This window comes from Muntiacus reevesi, chromosome 16 (assembly GCF_963930625.1).
Source record: "Muntiacus reevesi chromosome 16, mMunRee1.1, whole genome shotgun sequence".
NCBI lineage: Eukaryota > Metazoa > Chordata > Mammalia > Artiodactyla > Cervidae > Muntiacus > Muntiacus reevesi.
In genome coordinates, this window is record NC_089264.1 from 52,785,101 (window position 1) to 52,801,168 (window position 16,068).

Genomic DNA, 16,068 nt, shown 5'->3' on the forward strand with positions numbered 1-16,068 from the left:
AAACAACAGGTCTACTTCAAAAGCTGCATCAAAGTCTGAGTCATCTTTGCATCACCCACAGGCCTTTGACCTACCAGATTTTCAGTCAGTGGATGCCACAGGAGCAAAGCAAATTTATTACTGATGATTTTATCTAATATGGACAGAAGTTGAAATAATTTGCTAGGAAGAAAGAAGTAAAGTGGAGACAGAGAAGACTGGCAGGTAAGAGAGTAGGTGTGAAAAAAGGGGAAAATATACAAAAAGTAGGAAATAAGGTGAAACTTTGCTTTGCTTTGTTTTATATTTTTGTGGAGAGAGTACAGAAAAGATACAGTAGCTTTCTTCATGAGAGAATGTTTTAAAAAGGTGTGCACACTTATTGGTATCACTTGTAGAGATTCTGTACAGAATGCCAGGGCGTTTATCCAATTCCTTTCATGACTTGGTTGCTGTTAGATGTGGCATGTCTGTTACACTGTTATATAACCATTGATATTCTGATGGGCAATCCCACTAGGTCTTGTGAGCATCTGCTAACTATAATTACTGGTGTTTTACATATGAAAATCCTGAAGATAATTAAATTGGAATGCTAATGCTCTATTATGAGCTAGAATTGGTAGCCAGGGCTCTCACCACCGACTCCCTCACCCAATGCTAGAATTGTACCATTCCTGTCAAAAGAAACAGGAATCAACATTGAGGATGTAACGTACAGATGGCAGCTGTACCCTTTTCAACCATTCTTAGCCTCATATCCTCTAGAGATCGAACACAGGGCACACACACAATGTACTCACACACGTATATCCACAAAAACAAATCATCAATAAGCAATGGAGAGCTGATTGCTGATTTGGAGATTAAAAGGGGTAAGTCACATACACCCTCCAGGTGGTTCAGTTATAAAGAATCCACATGCCAATGCAGGAGACACAAGAGACACAGGTTCAATCCCTGGGTCAGGAAGATCCCCATATAGGAAATGGCAACCCACTGCAGTACTCTTGCCTGGAAAATCGCATGGACAGAGGAGTCTGACAGGTTATACAATCCAAGGGGGTCGCGAAGAGTCAGACATGACTGAGCATACACACACACATACACACTACTGCATTTAAAATGGATACCCAGCAGGGATCTACTGTATAGCTCAATATTATATAATGATCTAAATGGGAAAAAATTTTGAAAAGGAATAATGCATGTATAACTGAATCACTTTGCTGAATACCTGAAACTAACACAACACACAATGCTGTTAATCAATACAAAATAAAAAGTTAAATAAAAGGGGGTATAAGTCATACTGCAAAATATTTAACATTCTACCAACTTGGCTGGTCTACCTCTCTATCTCTGTCTAATTTTTGTTTTTCTTCTTTAACATCACAGATTACTATACTTTGCTAAAGAGCTCTTCTCCCCTGGAGCCTGAGCCCCATTGCTTACATACCCTATGGCTTCTGTCTTCCACTCAACAGACTTATCAAAAATATCGGAGCAAAAAGGAGACTTCTGCTACAAAATGTTATAGTACCCAAGCCAAGGGAACACAACATTTATGAATAATAACAATGACATCTTACATTTACTGAATGAACCACATTTATAGACATTTTTTTGACCTAGGTTCACAACAGTGAAAACGCACAATCCTAACAACTGGACCATCAGAGAATGCTAAGATTTTACTTAATTTATTTTTTGGTTGCACCACAAGGCATACGGGATATCTTAGTCTCCTGACCAGGGATCAAAATCCATGCCCCTTGCATTGGAAGAACAGAGTCTTAACCACTGAACCACCAAGGAAGACCCTGTGCCAAGTACTTTATAGGCTTATTACATTTGATTCTTCAGCTATCCTTAAGAGGTTGGTACTGTTGGTAATAAGTAAATGAGCTAATATTTGTAAAGAGTGGTTTGACCTTATTTATCTTCGTCATTAAGAGATTGAATCTTTTACCATGTGTTTACCTTAACCAAAATATCTTGGGAACTCAAATGAAATGCACGGGGAAACTCATTGCTGTTATTCAGTCGGTCAATCATGTCTGACTCTTTGACTTAGGTACATTCCACTGGGGAATAAGTAAGTGAGAGCTGGATCCTTAGGCTTCTAGAATCAAACCTATCTTATTCTTCCACAGGGGCTAGGCTGTTGATGTTATGCACTCAACTTGAGAGAGAGGCATAAAAATTCACCTGGGTGGTATTGTTTTTATCTTTGTCCATCAGTTGCCTAAGGACACACAGGAAATGGCAGAGCTGCAGTTTAAAGTATATTTTACTCTAAATACAATGTCCTAGGTCTCTGCCCAAAGCGAAATGCCTTTTGGTACATTTGGCATACATAATCTAAAAATTGACATTAGAAATCTTCATTTAAAATCAAGTATGAGCTTCCCTTTGCATACTGTTCATGACTCAATAGATATGAGTTTGAACAAACTCCAGAAGAAGGTGGAGGACAGGGAAGTCTGGTGCTGCAGTCCCTGGGGTTGCAAAGAGTCAGATACGACTGAGTGACTGAATAATAACAGCAATGAACTTCCCCACTCATTTCATTGGGATTCCCAAGATATTTTGGTTAAGGTGAATAAATGGTAAAAGATTCAATCTCTTGATGACAAAGATAAATAAGGTCAAATCACTTTTTACAAATATTATCTCATTTACTTATTACCATGTGTGTGTGCATGCTAAGTCATTTCAATTGTGTCCAATCCTTGATGACCCTATGAACTGTACAGCCCACCAGATTCCTCTGTCTACACGATTATCCAGACAAGAATACTGGAGCTAGTTGCCGTGTCCTCCTCCAGGGGATCTTCCCCACCAAGGGATCGAATCCATATCTCCTGTGTTGCAGGTGGATTCTTTACCGCTGAGCCACCAGGGAAGCCCATCACCATAGACCTGTAAAGAAGGTAGTTGTATAGTGCATTCTACTGCGGGATAAATAAGTGAGAGCTGGATCCTTTGACTTCTAGACTCAAGCTTATCTTATTCTGCTACAGGGGCTAAGCTGTTGATGTTATCCACGTAAGTTGAAAGAGAGGCATAAAACTTCACCTGGAGATTTCCCACACAGATACCTGTTAAGACATCTAAAAGGATTATTTGTCTGCCGCAACTGGATCAGAGAAACCTGGGAGAGCAAGGACTTGAGGATGGATCAATAAAAAGAAGCAATTCTCGGGAGCCATGAGGGACAGAACAGCCAATCTCTATTCTTTTAGCATCTTTAAGTGTCCCATTTTAAATCTCTCGTCTCTTCTATATACGTTATGTGGGTGAGGAGGAGACCCAAATTCCCTGAGAACAACCAACTAGTTTTCTGATCTCTTTCCAAACTTGGATTACTTTTCCCTAGTATCATTCCATTGACTGCCTTCCTTTTCTTTCTCTTTTTTTTTTTCTCTCCCAACACAACTAAAATGGTTATCATTGGATCAGAGCTCAGATCTGTGGGACCTAAGTATTTTGTGTGATCCTATCACTACAGTTCTAGACAACTCTATTATTTGAGGTAATAGATGTGTTTAGAATTTTGAACACATCTTAAAGCTTTCTGAGCAACATCAATTTTTAATGTAACTCTAGTACTTCTTCTTTGCCTAATAGCATTACCAAATAAAAATTAAGTCTCTCAGGCCTCAAACTACTTGGTAAAACATCAACTAGTTGCTTTTAGTGTTATGGGTAGCACGGAGTATGATCAAGTATAGGCAGAGATCAAACTTAATTTCAGGAAAAACAGAAAAAGATGGGCTAAGTAATACTAGGCAGTAAAGTAGTAACATTGCTACACGTTATGAGTCAAAAGCCTAAGTTCAAATCCAGGCTGAGTATGTAATAGCTATCCAGTCTCACTAAACTGCTAAAGTTCTTTCACGCTTAGTTTGTTAATCTGTAGTGGAAATAACAGTAGAATCTATTTTCAAAAGTTTTTTGAGGATTAAATCAACTAACACCTATGAGACATTTAGAACAATATCTGATATACATTAAGAGCACAATAAAAGAAATTAGGTATTCCAACATTTATGTTTATAGTGGACTGGATCAGAATCAGAGATGAAAAGGAATCCCAATAGAGAAGGTAACTGTCACTCAAGTAACTGTCACTCAATCCAAGCAGAATGTCATTGGGAGATTCCCCTGGCAGGTTAGTCATGTAGTGCTGAAGTCTAGATCCTGTATGTATTCGATTTACTCTCATGATCTCTGAATGTGCTTATAAAGACTTCCCTTTTCTCCTGAGGCAGATCCAGAAAATTCTTATGCACAGCTGGAGCATTAAAGAGTTAGGAGAGTAAGGAAGCAACTTCTCCTCAGCAAGTAGAGAATGTTAAGGGCCCCATTTGCAGAAGAAAAGACAAGAGAAAAAACTTCCTCTGGATAACCCAAATTCACCCCACACATCCACTGATGCTTGTGATCCCTGAAAAAAGCTACATAAAACTCCATATAAAGAGGGTTCTTTAAAACTCCAAAAAGGAGGTAAATTATTTATCCTACTTTCCCCTAGAAGCTGGCTAGCATGAAAGATGTACTTATATGATTTCTTCCCTATACTGAGGTCTGGGGAACTGAGCAGGAGCTTCTCACTGTTTTACGTGCCCTGTCGCAGTACTTCTCACAGTGGTACTGGTACAATTCTTACATGGCTATTTTATTACTGCCTATACCCTTCATTCAAATGAAAGTGTCAGGAGAGCAGAACCCCAGTCTGGATTTGTTTGCCATTTTATTCCCAAAACCCACCATGGTTGCCTGACACTTAATTGATATTCAGTAGACATTTGCTGAATGAATTAATGAACTAATAAAAAAAGAATATATAATTACTTCTCATCTTTGATCCCGCAAAGAAATTATTAGTCTGGCAAGTGTGCGTATCAAAGAATATAGAATTTAATGGACAGCTATCAAAATATTCCCAATATGTTAATATCATATCAGGATATTAGTTTCTTGAGAAATTGGACTGTCTTGCTACCCTAAGCCCATCTTCCTGCATGGCAACCATCTATGCAAGGAGAGTAGCTGCCATCCTTTTTCAAAAAAGAGTCACATACTCTCCACTTCCCCTAAGGTCCTGTCTACTTCTCATTGTCTCATCTACATCAAGGCTAAGTTTCTGTTGCAATATTAAACATTAAAAATTATAATATTGATATATCAGAATCATTATACCAGCTATTTCATTCATTTGTATACATATTCTCTAGAGACATTTAAATTTTTAACCTTGGATTTATATGAAAAGAAAAACATATGAGTCAGATATACTCTATCCAGACCACATAAGATTTAACATAAGAAATTTAGGGGAAAGTTTCCAGTTTAAGGGATCAGTTCAGTTCAGTCACTCAGTCGTGTCCGACCAACTCTTTGCGACCCCATGAACCACAGCACGCCAGGCCTCCCTGTCCATCACCAACTCCCAGAGTTCACCCAAATCCATGTCCACTGTGTCATTGATGCCATCTAACCATCTCATCCTCTGTTGTTCCCTGCTCCTCCTGCCCTCAATCTTTCCCAGCATCAGGGTCTTTTCAAATGAGTCAGCTCTCCGCATCAGGTGGCCAAAGTATTAAGCTTTAACTTCAACATCAGTCCTTCCAATGAACACCCAGGACCAACCTCCTTCAGGATGGACTGGTTGGATTTCCTTGCAGTCCAAGGGACTCTCAAGAGTCTTCTCCAACACCACAGTTCAAAAGCATCAATTCGTCAGTGCTCAGCTTTCTTTATAGTCCAACTCTCACATTCATACATGACCACTGGAAAAACCATAGCCTTGAATAGACAGACATTTGTTGACAAAGTAATGTCTCTGCTTTTTAATATGCTGTCTAGGTTGGTCATAACTTTCTTCCAAGGAGTAAGCGTCTTTTAATTTCATGGCTGCAGTCACCATCTGCAGTGATTTTGGAGCCCAGAAAAATAAAATCCGCCACTGTGTCCACTGTTTCCCCATCTATTTGCCATGAAGTGATGGGACCGGATGCCATGATCTTAGTTTTCTGAATGTTGAGCTTTAAGCCAACTTTTTGACTCTCCTCTTTCACTTTTATCAAGAGGCTCTTAAGTTCTTCTTCACTTTCTGCCATAAGGGTGGTGTCATCTGCATATTTGAGGTTAATGATATTTCTCCCGGCAACCTTGATTCCAGCTTGTACTTCATCCAGCCCGGCGTTTCTCATGATGTACTCTGCATATAAGTTAAATAAGCAGGGTTACAATATACAGCCTTGACATACTCCTTTTCCAATCTGGAACCAGTCTGTAGTTCCATGTCCAGCTCTAACTGTTGCTTCCTGACCTACATACAGGTTTCTCAAGAGTCAGCTCAGGTGGTCTGGTATTCCCATCTCTTTCAGAATTTTCCACAGTTTATTGTGATTCACACAGTCAAAGGCTTTGGCATACTCAATAAAGCAGAAATAGATGTTTTTCTGGAATTCTCTTGCTTTTTTGATGATCCAATGGATGTTGGCATTTTGATCTCTGGTTCCTCAGCCTATTCTAAAACCAGCTTGAACATCTGGAAGTTCACAGTTCACATATTGCTGAAGCCTGGCTTGGAGAATTTTGAGCATTACTTTACTAGTTTGTGAGATGAGTGCAATTGTGCAGTATCTGAGCATTCTTTGACATTGCCTTTCTTTGAGATTGGCCACTGCTGAGTTTTCCAAATTTGCTGACATATTGAGTGCAGCACTTTCACAGCATCATTTTTTAGGATTTGAAATAGCTCAACTGGAATTCCATTGCCTCCACTAGCTTAGTTCGTAGTGATGCTTCCTAAGGCCCACCTGACTTCACATTCCAGGATGTCTGGCTCTAGGTGGGTGTGAGCAATCACACCTCATAATTATCTGGGTCGTGAAGATCTTTTTTGCACAGTTCTTCTTTGTATTCTTGCCACCTCTTCTTAATATCTGCTTCTGTTAGGTCCATTCTATTTCTGTCCTTTATTGAGCCCATCTTTGCATGAAATGTTTCCTTGGTATCTCTAATTTTCGTGAAGAGATCTCTAGTCTTTCCCATTCTATTGCTTTCCTCTATTTCTTTGCACTGATTGCTGAGGAAGGTTTTCTTATCTCTCCTTGCTATTCTTTGGAACTCTGCATTCAAATGGGTATATCTTTCCTTTTCTCCTTTGCTTTTCACTTCTCTTCTTTTCACAGCTATTTTTAAGGCCTCCTCAGACAGCCATTTTGCTTTTTTGCATTTCTTTTTCTTGGAGATGGTCTTGCTCCCTGTCTCCTGTACAGTGTCACTAACCTCTGTCCATAGTTCATCAGGCTCTCTATCAGATCTAATCCCTTAAATCTATTTCTCACTTCCACTGCATAGTCATAAGAGATTTGATTTAGGTCACACCTGAATGGTCTAGTGGTTTTACCCACTTTCTTCAAATTAAGTGAATTTGGCAATAAGGAGTAGCTGATCTGAGCCACAGTCCGCTCCCAGTCTTGTTTTTGCTGACTGTATAGAGCTTCTCTATAGAGTTTTAGGCATTTATATATTTTATTACCTGTGGAATAAGACTCATTGAAGGGGTCAGTGATTATACCTCCCACAGCAAACACTCATCATTTTCACTATTCTCATCTAACCCTTGAGCAGTTCACCTGGCCTGTTCAGATGTAAAAGCCCATTTGTACACTGATTCTACAAGGACTGCTTATTTTTTAGTACAGAAATGATTGGAAAGCATGGAGTAAAGTCATTAAGGCTATTTAACGAATCAGAATTTTAGTATCTTTCCTACCTTTTTCATTTTTCCTTCACTTCCTTCATTCTGTCCACCCCTAGAGTGAAGTGTCTTGTCCAGCATCATACCTCTGAATGATGACTAAAGCATGACCAAAGGTATGACTAAAAGAAAGGATTTAAGATGTCCAGAGAAAGAACAACAAAAGCAAAAAAAAAGGCACAAGTTTGATTTTTTAATGTGATAAATTTGTAGAACAACTGATCAAGATAAATATAACAAACACATTACTAAATCAGGAAGGAAAATTGGGCTATTAATTCACATACATTAGATATTGAAAAGTTATAATAATAAATTTGATAGCTGGAAAAACTAGCTTAGATCCTTTAAAAATTTATTAAAACTAACACTTCAAAAAGCAGGTTATCTAAATAGTCATGTGCATGTTAAGGGAACTGAATCCATGATAACAAACAAATAATCAAACCCTTTTTACAAACAGAGCACATAAATTGAGATGTTTTACTAATGAATGCTTCACTGCAAGGAGATCAAACCAGTCAATCCTAAAGGAAATCAGTCCTGAATATTCATTGGAAGGACTGATGCTGATGTTCCAATACTTTGGCCACCTGATGCAAAGAACTGACTCACTGGAAAAGACCCTGAAGCTGGGAAAGATTGAAGGCAGGAAGAGAAGGGGACTACCAGAGGATAAGATGGATGGATGGCATCACCAACTCGATGGACATGAGTCTGAGCAAGCTCCGGGAGCTGGTGACGGACAGGGAGGTCTGGCGTGCTGGAGTTCATGGGGTTGCAAAGAGTTGGACATGACTGAACTGAACTGAAACATTTCAGGGAGATATAAAACAAAATAATTTGGAGTCTTTCAAAAAAAAAGAGGGGCAACTCTGAATGTGAACCCTAAGACAGATATGACAAATGATTACAGATCAATATGCCTCATAAGCATAAGTGCAATAATTATAAACAAATACTATCATATTGAATCTCAAGGTTATCTCTGGATGATAGGGCTAAATTAACATTTGAAAATCTTCCAAGTAATTTACCACATTGATGAAAGAAAGAAGACAAACCTATATGATTATATCAAATGATACAGAGAAAGTGTTTGCTAAAAGTAAATGTTCATAAGAACTGGAAATAAAAAGAACTATAAAACCTACAGCTACTACCATATTTACTGATTAAATTTCAAAGACTTCCTGGAGATAAAGCACAAGAGAAGGATGCCACTGTTGTCAAATCTATAACATTGTATTGGAAGTCCTATTCTATGTGCTAATGTACTTTGTTAAAGGTATAAATATTGGAAAGGAAAAAAGTAAAACAGTTTTTATTCTCAGATGACATGAATACATACATAGGAAATTCAAAATTCTATTAAGTATTTGAGTTAGATGCAAACTCAATGCAAAACTCAATGGTATTTCTACATTCTAAAAAGAGAGAATCAGAAAACTAAAATTTAAAAATACTATTTATAAAAGTATCAAAAAAAACCCAAGGATCAAAACATGAATCTTTAAAAACTGTGTGAAAGATTTCCATAAACAAAAACTATAAAACACTGTGGAGTGAAGTAAAACGAGGCAATCAAGAGTGGCACCATGTTTATGGATTGAAAAACTCAACATACTTAAGATACCTATTTTTCTAACATTGATCTCTCCATCCTCGCTGTCATTCTCCATTCTCACTCAAGACTCAATACAATCCAAACAATCCCAGCAGCCTAGTCTGTAAAAATGCATACCTTGATTCCAAAATGTATATGGAAGAGCAGAAAACTAAAGTAGGCAAGACAGTCATGAGGAATATGTCAGAGGACATATATTATTACATCTCACAATGAATTTTAAAGCTTCAGTGATTAAAAAAGGATAAGGTTGGTATAAAAATAAACAGTGAATGCAGAATAAAGACTATAGGAAAGTCTGTATGTTTTGTGGTATAATAAAGATTATATATGTAATACTATATATATATATATATATACATATATATATATATAAAATAGTGTATGTATGACCACATTGTATATTTGCCACAAATTTGATGAAGAAAAAAGTTATATTATTGACTATCTGCTATGTATAATGTGCAGTAAATAAGGAAGTTGAATAACTCATAGTTCCTGATCTCAAGAAATTTATATTTCAGATATATTTCAAACTATGATGTAAAAGAGCAACATAACAAAGCATGTAGAAGATATACCAGTTTTACCTATTGAGCATTCTGGAAGACATAATAAGAGATATAATAATTTTGAAATTACAAATATTTTATCAACAGAAAAGCTTATCTTTTATATGAGCACAAGCAAATAGAAGTTAGGTCTGCTTTATCTAGTGCTGGTCCTGAATAATATTCGTTTTAGGAATGTGCACTTCAGAAAAATCAATTTAGAAATCAAACACTAGAGTAAGTGAACAGTGAAGATAAGTTATACTACCAAGGCTTTGCAACTTAATTTGCTAAAATGAAAGTATAATATTATTATAGATATTCATAATAATAATTTTCATTTAACAAACCGTTTCCCCCTTTTTCATTCAGTCCTTAGCTTGATATATTCTGATTGGTACATTACTTAGGTTCATATTCCCTTCTTGGGAAGTACAATGTTGAATGACTCAACTAGCAAAGAGAAACAGATGGTATCAGTGGTATTGAAAGCTATTTGCCAAAGTCATAAATTTTATATTACCAAGATCTGGAAGGTAGATTAATGAGTAATTACTCTGCTGTTTTAAAGTTCCCAGAGGCTGGTTTCAAATGAGTTTGCCTAAGTACTCCCAGTGAAAATTAAATTTTATCAGGAAATTCTTCCCATTTATAAATAAAAATAAGTGCAACACACCTTACTAAGCATCTTCTGAGACCAAATCCTCTGTGATAAATGCCAAAGAGAGAACATCATGTACTCCAGAGGATCCAGGATTTAAAAGAAACTCTCTTAACCACACTTCCTTATCTATAAAATAAAGCAGCATAATACATGATCCCTAAGGTCATGTAGTTTCGAAGTTCTTCCAACTCTTGCCTCACTTTCAATCTATATTTCTGAGAAAGGAAATAAAAGGGAATAACAAAAATCAATTTTAAACAGATATGTAGACTATCAGAAGAGGAAAAGATCATTTTATTAAAGATAAACAAGGATTAAAGGTTAGACTCCAGTCAAGTCATAGAAACAAGGAACTTGGATGTGAAAAGGATTGGGAAAAAGAACTGGCTTAATTTTGTGGAGGAGCCATGTTGGAGTTATCCTGAGAACTTTGGTTAAACACAGATTTCCCCTACTCTCTGGGTAGAGAGATCCTATGAAACCATTCGTAAGCTGAAATGGCATAAAATGAAGAAGTAATTACCTTAGGACAGATGCACAAAATAAATCAAGATAAAGCACAGATGCTCACAGGTACAGTTCAAAACTATGGCAGCTTGACACTGAGATTCTGAGAGCTGCTCCTGGGGAAGAAGCTTGGCAGTTCCTACTCTCACTGCTTGAGGTGTGTGCTCCTCTGTAACTGACAGCTGCTAAAAAGGAGATCAGTCCCGGGTGTTCATTGGAGGGGCTGAGGTTGAAGCTGAAACTCCAGTACTTTGGCCACCTGATGCGGAGAGCTGACTCACTTGAAAAGACCCTGATGCTGGGAAAGATTGAAGGCAGGAGGAGTAGGGGACGACAGAGGATGAGATGGTTGGATGGCATCACCAACACAACGGACATGGGTTTGGGTGGACTCTAGGAGATGGTGATGGACATGGAGGCCTGGAGTGCTGCGGTTCATGGGGTCGCAAAGAGTCAGACACGACTGAGCAACTGAACTGAACTGAACTGAAAAATGCTAAACACTAGTTTCACTTTCTACCTTTCTTTCATTAAAGCAAAAATCCATTTCGGTTTTCCTTCAATTAGCAAACCCAGGTGTTCTTCAGGCCTTTTGTAAAAGTAAAGTAGTGTAAAGCAAATGTTCAAAAATCAGGGGATACCTGTGATACAGAGTTAATTTAGATATATAACTGTGAAACTGGGCATCAAACTAATAAATAATAAATTATTGGGGAAAGTGTGACATTAAGAAAGTTGTGTTCAAATAACCAAGCATTCTGGAACTTTGAAAAGTTAGTTGCAAGTTTGTACCCTTAAACAACATCTCCTCAGTTGTTCCACCCACCAGCTCCTGGTAACCACCATTCTACTCTGTTTCATGAATTCAGTTCTTATAGATTCTGCACATAAGTGATATCATACAGTGTTTGTCTTTCTTTGACTTGTCTAATACCCTCAAGATCTATCTATGTTGTCAAAAAATGGCAGCATTTCCTTCCTTCTCATAGATGAATAATATTCCATTGTACATATACTGTCAGTCCTCAGTATTCAAAGGTGATTGGTTCCAGAACCTGCTGCAAATACAAAATCTACCGTACTCTAGTCCCAGAGATGCAACAAACCACAATTGTAAACATTTTGGGTTGGCCAAAATGTTAGTTTGGGTTTTCCCATACTTACTGGAAAAAAATTTGTGTATAAGTAGACCCTCGCAGTTGAAACCTGTGCTGTTTCAGGCCCAATTGGATACCAGGACACAGTGGTTATGATCAACAGTACTATATTATAAAATTCAGAGTTGCTAAAAGACTAGATCTTAATTGATAATTATGATCTTAATGATAATTATGTGAACTGGTAGAGGCTAACACAGTGGTAATCATATTGCAATATATGAATGTTTCAAATCAATACACTGTATACCTTAAACCTACACAGTGTTGGATGTCAATTATATCTCAATAAAAATAATTAAAATTTAGGTTCACTAAGAAACAGCCCTTAATAGTACTGTGAATAAATAATAGTACAAGGATAAGTAAATAACTGTTTTTCACCTTAGACTTGAGTTAGCAAGTTCTTAAACCATGTAAGGACAGTGAAGAATTAAAAGAATTGTCACAACAGAGTATAAAATATATTCGGAATTTTAAAGGAAAAGACAAGGAGAAAGGGATTTTATTAAAATAGATAAGGAAAATATTTAAAAGCACAAATTTGTTAAGTTTAAAGTGACTGCAGATTATCCCAGTGAAAATGTCCTATAAGTCAAATTGTAAATTAACAAGACATACAAGTTAAGACTATAGACTGAGAAGGAAGATAGAAATGAGTTCAGTTCTCTAGTCTATACCTCCCTGTGTGTCAGCGGGTTATTTTGACTATAGACATAACTCGATTACAATAAGGGTTGAAGATATTTATGATGAGGAAATAAGTGTGTGAGTGATAGAGGAGACCATGGTTGTGAGTTAGCAGAAAGGGCAAGTATAGAGCAAGAACTGTGTGGATCCAATGGCCAAGTTTTTAGAGATGTTTAGGGGATGAAAAGAGTACAAAAAAACAAGCACATAAGACAGATGAGAGGATTACTAAATGAGCAAAATTATTTGGGAACATATGGTTATATGAAGGCAAAGGGAAGAATTAATCTAGAAGGAAGATGCAAGAATGAAAATGATATTACAAAGATGAGGAAGAAAAGAACCCACTCAAAATGACTAAAATATTATGGACATTGCAACATAATTGTGAGACAGGAGCTTGCATATTCTAAAAAATGTAGTGAATGACAGAGAAATGGAAACTACGGACTATACATCTATAGCATTGGTTTAAGGAGGTCAGGTCAATAGTTAAAGCTTAGAATCTTGGAAGTTACTAACATTTGTACTGGTGTCACATTGCTTTGATTGTGATAGTCTAGGCTTGAGAAAGTTGGTGGTACTTTTAAGATTGTATAACTTGTGCCAAATGGTATACTTGATGTTATAAAACTTTGTGCTAAAGCGGAGAAAGGAATAAGGAAAACTGACTGTTTTCATGGGCTTACCCTATTTTTTGGATGGTACTAACATCATTCACTTTAAGGCACCACAATCCTGGAAAAGGAAATGGCGACTCACTCCATTATCCTTGCCTGGAAAATCCCATGGACAGAGGAGCCTGATGGGATTGCAAAGAGTCAGACACAACTGTGCGACTGAGCACATAAGCACCCCAGCGCTAAGTGAGAACTCCTAAGCCAGACTGCCAGGATTTGAGAACTGGCACTACAGCTTTCCAGAGGTAAGAGCCTGATGCAGAGCCTTAGTCTCCTCATCTGTAAAACTGGAGTAATAACACTGCTTACTTTACAGGATGGTCTAACTCCCAAGCTATTTGCTCACATTAACAAACTAAAGTGTCTGAAGCATACTTCTTTCTTCTCTGCATACTAAACACCCTTTGTGTTGATATTTTTATAACAAGACTTTCTACTTCTGTATAAAAAGAACATATACAGTGTATAATGTACATTTTAGTTCTTAACATTCTTTATAGATTCTAATATGTATGACCAATATAACCATTGTTTTAAAATGTACCAATGAAATGCATCCTATTAGAAAAAAAATCCTATAAGTGACTTAATACATGTTGAGCAATTAACAAAGCATGTTGCACAGTAAGCTTTCAATAAACGTTATTTTAATCAGATAGTTCTTTTATTTCTTATAGTAATCCTTAGGATATAAGTGCCTCAATGTATCATATCATATAAAGATCATGCAAAGTACACTTGCTTGTAGATTTTCAAACTACTGCCCTAAATTTAAGTCATTAGATTGGTTAGTCTGAACATTGGCTGAAATAAATCTAAATACACCATGATAATCACTATATGCATTATAATTTTTAATCACATTAGTCAGAGTCTTCTAATATAGGTTGTTAATAGTGGTAATAAATACACCTTGGGTTTTAAATAATTATCTGAAATATAGACAAATGTGAAATATATATATGTATATATCTTATTGCTCAAATAAACAAACACTTATTGTTCATTTATTTATAATTTCTGTAACCTAAATTGCTTTGAAGTATATGGGTTCAGTTGACTGAAGGTCCATTTATAAAGGTGAGCATCTTTTAGGACTGAGGAAGGATGTTCAATTAGTTGAATTCTTCCTAATTAAAAAGAAGATATGGGATTTGATTCCCTTGAAGAAGACAGGGGGTGAGAGAGTAAATGATAGGAGAAAGAAAAAATAAATAAACTAGGGAGAATGAAATGAGTTTGCAAAGTCTTTCATTCTGCAATGTGATCCTCTCCATGATCCTAATACATTACTAACTTCTATTTTAATTTGTGTAGTTTTAATTAAGATTTGTATTAAAGCAAGCAAAATTGATTCTGGGTAATTTACATAGAAAAAGATATTCTTGAAACATATTTTGGTAATTTACAGAATCTCTGGGAAGTCTGAAGAAACTGGCTAAGAAAACAGGCAGAAAGGAATGGAAATCGAATGCAGAATCACAGCTAAATCACACCACAGAATCTGACCTGTTGATCACTGACTTCCTCAGACCACCAAAGGCAGCCTCGTGCATGTGGCTGTCCCCACCAGTTAAGGACACTAGCCATTGATGCTGGCACTGCTCAGTTTCTAGCTGGTTGGTACTCCCACCAGTAGTAAAGTAAATGAGCTCTCCTCTGCCTCTGCCAGCTCATGGACACACACAACTGACAAGGAATACCTACATTTTATGGTCTTCCCAAGGGGCGCAGTGCTAAGAAATCCACCTGCCAATTGAGGGGACTCAGGAGACCCACGTTCGGTCCCAGGTTGGGAAGATACCCTGGAGGAACAAATGGCTACCTGCCCCAGTATTGTTGCCTGGAGAATTTCCACGGACAGAGGAGTCTGGCAGGCTATAGTTCAGGGGGTCGCAGAGATAGACACGGCTGAGCAACTGAGCGTGCACTCACCTATACTTTATACTGCCCCTGCGTGAGCTACCAGAAATGCTGGGAAAGTTACTAGATGGGAATTAAGCTCTTCATCAAAGGAAAGAGATCATATCCTGGGCATATATAGAAATTTCTATTGGGCCTTTCTGACACTGAGTTACTTTATTGAAGACACTTGCTAAGTAAATGGAGAAGGCAATGGCACCCCACTCCAGTACTCTTGCCTGGAAAATCCCATGGACAGAGGAGCATGGTAGGCTGCAGTCCATGGGGTCGCTAGGAGTCGGACACAACTAAGTGACTTCACTTTCACTTTTCACTTTCATGCACTGGAGAAGGTAATGACAACCCACTCCAGTATTCTTGCCTGGAGAATCCCAGGGACGGGGAAGCCTGGTGGGCTGCCATCTATTGGGGTCGCACAGAGTTGGACACGGCTGAAGCCACTTAGCATGCATGCATGCAACAGCAGCAGCCAACTAAATGCTGATGTAAGCTAAACAGAGTTTGCCAGAG